The following is a 4,580-nucleotide window of genomic DNA, read 5'->3' as shown; positions in this document are numbered from 1 at the left end:
TGCCTCTTTTCCCTCACAGCCGTTGTCTACACAGACAGTGAGCACTTTGGGTCAGAGACCTATGTTTCCTTTTGCAGTTTCAGACTTGTGACATTCCCTAACATGGCCACACAGTGCAAAATGCATGGACATAGCCCCTGCCTTGAAGTGCATCTAGGATTTGGGAAAAGACACTTCCAATTGTTACCTCATCCTTCAAATATTGAACCAGAGCCTTCTCCTCTTGCCCTGCTGCCCTGCCTTCGAGCTCTGCCTCTGGCAGCAAGGCAGTGCCCTGAAGGTTGTGGCTGGGACCACCGTCCTCCTTGTGCAAAGCCATTGCACCTGACACCCTGAGCACACTGCACGAGATGGGGGTGACTGCCCCCCGGCTGCTGTGGGCATGGGTGGTGGGCTCAGAGCCATGTGGAGCACTCCCTAGGGATGCCCAGGAAGGACGGTGAGGCCTGACCCCCCCTTAACGAGCTTTTTTGGTGCTTTCTGGAATTCCAGTGTACCACTTAGCTAAATGGCAAATTTACCAATTACCCCTGAACAAAGTCCCTATTAATGAGGCAATTAGGATACCAATTATCAGTACATACCAATTATCCATTTCAGTAGTAATTATGTGATTAGGTTACCACTCACCATGTTTACACAAGCTAAAAATCATCACAAACCCTTTATTTTAAAATACAAAATGAAAACATAATGAAATATGGAACATAATGAAATACACATACACAGTAGGCATGATGTTAGGCAAACAGTGGATGTTTCTGCTGATGTACTGTATTAAGTACAGCAGCTTAAATTAAGTTAATCTAACATTTTATATTTATCTATATAAAATGTAAGTACAATTTTTTTTGTACTCATTGTACAAAAAACAATATTTGAGAATATTATTCTACAGGAAATCTGTGGTGGCTTTTTTTCCAGTCTTATGTGGAATGAGGGAAAATAAGATTATTTCTTCTGACAAATACCATGCCCAATTTAAATAATCCATTTTCCCTCCTAGCTGTCTGATGAAGTCCTGAACACTAGCTAAAGTCTCACTCCAAAGTCTGGTATCAAAAGAGAATTTCCAAAGGTGTGTAATTATAGCTCTCAATCCACGATGGAACCAATACGAGAAGCACTTGCCAAAATCAAAGATGTCCTAAGGGTGGAAACACAGAAAAAAAGTGGAAACTTCAGAAAATAAATTAAGCTCATATCTCAAGTAACAGTGCCAAACTCCTCAGAACAGAATTAATACAACTGCCAGAGGTTTCCCACAAAGATCTGTGATGCACCTTGTGAAAACTGATGAAATTTGGTTTCCAGCATTAGGGATTCTCTGCAAAAGTCGACTTTAGCAGCTTTCCTGTTGGTAGTATCAGAGATGCTGCTAAGCTGAAATACACAGCCACCTTTACCTGGAATGTGTACGAATGGGGCACCTTTAGGAGCAAAAGCTCTTATATTTCATGGTGGAATTTGTATGTACACACATTTGCATCTCCTTGAAGTGAGGAAGGGAAAAGAAAAGGAAAAGTGTTTCAAAGTGCACTGGCACTTGACCACCTGGATGAAAAACAGAGGAGCTCTGCAAGGCAGGACATTGTTTGTAGCACTTACAAACCCTCCAGGACCACCAGAAAGAAGGAAATATGCTGCCCCTGCTCAGCCAGAAAAAGGGGACAGCACCTCATCCCTATTGACCCACCAGGGCCCAAAAACTTTTGGGAAGACTGCCTCCCTCACGAGTATGGCCCAGGTCGGTGGTGATGCAGAAGCTCCCTCAGCATAGAGGTTGAGCTACACTCAGGTGGCACTTAGAGCTCATGGTCCCACAGACATCCAGATGGAAGGAACCTGGTAAAACACCCCTCATGGAGAGCTTTCCTTCACAGAGAACAGGGAGAGGATCACTCTTTTGATCTCACCCTGAGTTTGCAGGGAGGCAAATAGTACTTCCCAGGGCTTTGGAGTTCACCCTCTAGCCTGGTGCTTCCCCTGCTTCAGCCTGTCAAGAAAAGGAGCAGCCACTGCTAAAGGAGGTGAAATTTCACTGCACAGAACCTCATGGGGGTGATGGATGTCTGAAGCCTATTTCTAACACTCGTGATGGAAAAAGAGATTTGACTGGACTGTTGAATATCTATAAAAATGATAAAATGAGTCCACAAAGCAGGAGGAATTGTCACCACTGCAAGGAGGCAGGCTAAAATCTCTTCTCAGTGCTGGCAGAAATTGATCCTTCTTCAAAACTGACTGCAATATTTGCCTTCTTGTGAAAAATACACACACTGAGCAGAAGGAACAAATGGAACTGCAAATGTTTTTTTCCACCTTCAAAACACCTCTCTCTCTTTTTTTTTTTTTTTTTTTTTTTTTAAGATCTGAATAGCTGAGCTGCAGTAATGGGAGCGTGGCTACCAAGTGCAGTCAGGAGCAGTGAGCATAAATAGTGGATCCTGGCTCCAGCCAAGCAGTTATTAAACCAGACATGGTGATGAAGCCAAAGGTAATGGGGTCCAAAACTATCTGAACAGCCTAATTGGTCTCTGCTGGAGACAGTGTCTGGGGAATATTCACCTGTCCAAAAAAGGACATGTCTGTGTTGGAAAGCTGAATCTCTGGAATTCAAGCAAGGAGTGTGGAAAGCCAAGAGAGCAGTGTGGATTTCATCTTGGCTATCAGCTGGGAGTATCAGCCTTGGAACGTGTCTTATGAGATCAGGCTATAGAAATTCCCTTTAAGGAGATGGACCACACGAAGTAAATCATTTCCAGGCAATTGGCCTGGGCCAAATGGTGGCAAAACCCATGACAACAACACTATATCATGGCAGCAAAGGATGCATTAAAAAAGAGCAAAATTAAGATACAGGTTTAGTAACACCCTGTTTGGGAAAAATTAGAGAGAAGAAAAGGGAAGGAATGTTTTTTAGGATATTAAATTGTTGAGAGCTTTCTTCCTATCAATAGCAAAATGCTAATGCAGCAACACAAAGGAAGCTGAGTGGAGCCAGCAACACCACCCCCCAGGCACAAAATTTTATAGGGTTTTATAGGATTTTTGCAGCTATAACAAAATGTCTTCATGTTCTCAGAGTACCTGCACCAGCAGTTTCCAATTGTTTTGATCTCCAGACTCCAGAGATTTTTCCAATGCATGCACTGATAATAGAAAGCTGAAGCTCACTGCTGTTTGTCTCCCCATAGCTACTGTCCTGAACCCCTGTGTGCCAGGGCTCTGCAGGACATGGGATGAACAACCCTGAGCTGTGTGGTGGGCAAATTGCTCCTTCTTGTATTTGCTGAGGCCTGGAAGGCCCTGATGATGGCCAGGTAGGTCCTGTGATGGACCCTGGAGAGACATCAGGATGTCTGGGACCACCTCATTGTCGTCCTGAGCTTTTGTAAATTTCCAACATGCAGGAAGAGAGCTGCTGAGAAATGCATGACCACTGTCCAAAACCCACTGCAGACCAAGCCTGCCAAGTGAGCACACAAGTTCAAGTCTCACGGGTCCTCCATGGGTCAGCCTGTCACCACCTCTGGTGCCCAGCATGGTGAGGAGTGTGGATGAGGAGGCAGCTGCTTCTCCTTCTGCTTGCAGAGCACACACACAGTGGGCTCACGTGTAGCTCCAACCCCCTCCCCCCCACATAAATAAACAAATAAAAAATAATAACAGCAAACAGGCACAACAACGATGCCCCAGCTGGAAGCATACTGGCCCTGCTTGAAGCAACAGCATGAAAAGGAAGAGCTTCCATTCTCCCGAGAGGCAGGTTATAAAAATGCATGATACACACAGCCATGAAGGAGATAGACCAGTAAGGACATGATTCCCAGCCTCTTCTCCAAAGGCCTAGGGCTGAAATAACACAGGTTGCACGTTGCACTTGTTACCTTCACATCGTTCATATGGGAAGCTTGCACGAGACCAGTCTGCTTCTTTCCTGGCACAGCTCCTCCTTTCTTGTTTTCATGAATGAAAAAAATTATTCCTGTTTGAGCTCCTTATGCACAACAGAAAAATAATAATAAAAAAGAAACCATTTTTATACATTCCTCAGAACTGCATCTGCACTTGGTGCCTCAGGCCCGGTGTTGTATTTACCGTCCTGCCTTTGCAGCTCCAGTAAGGCAGTGCTGTTAATGATAACAAAAGTGTCTTTGCTCTCCTTTCCTGGAAGCTCCACCTTGCTTCTCTGAGGGTTAAACTTCCCAGAATAGAGATAGTCGATGTAATTTTCAGGCTTGCTGGAAACAATGTTGCTGAGCATCATGACAAACAGCAGAAAGCCGAAAAAGCCAACGATGATGAGGATATAAAAAGAGGCCATTATCTCCTCTTGCATCTCCAAGGCCGGGTTGCTGTAATTATTGAAGCGTAGGGTCTTCTTTTGTTCCACGAGCATGTGGAGTAAATCCGGCACGGCTGAACTGCCATTTGTGTGGTTGCTGAAAGCCATCTTCTGTTTCCACTCTGGCTGCAAAAGCTAAACAAAACAGAGCAAAAGAACCAACTTAGCAGGCTAACGCACTCCTGTCCTTCGTGTCTTCTAGCTCAGGCCTTACACACTTTCCTTTGCTGTG

General features: G+C 44.6%; 1 long non-coding RNA gene across 1 annotated transcript; it reads right to left on the bottom strand.

Annotated features, from left to right (window-relative positions):
* Window positions 1-634: 634 nt before the first annotated feature.
* LOC311429887 lies at window positions 635-4,137 on the bottom strand. The gene is made up of 3 exons (XR_014688446.1): window positions 4,102-4,137; window positions 3,891-4,000; window positions 635-1,147 (listed from the first exon to the last, which is right to left on the bottom strand). It is a non-coding gene; the product is annotated as an uncharacterized lncRNA (long non-coding RNA).
* Window positions 4,138-4,580: the final 443 nt, after the last annotated feature.

Source organism: Aythya ferina (genome assembly GCF_964211825.1).
Source record: "Aythya ferina genome assembly, chromosome: 1".
Lineage (NCBI taxonomy): Eukaryota > Metazoa > Chordata > Aves > Anseriformes > Anatidae > Aythya > Aythya ferina.
Note: the sequence above shows the minus strand (reverse complement) of the source record. Positions and strands in the feature narration are given on the sequence as shown.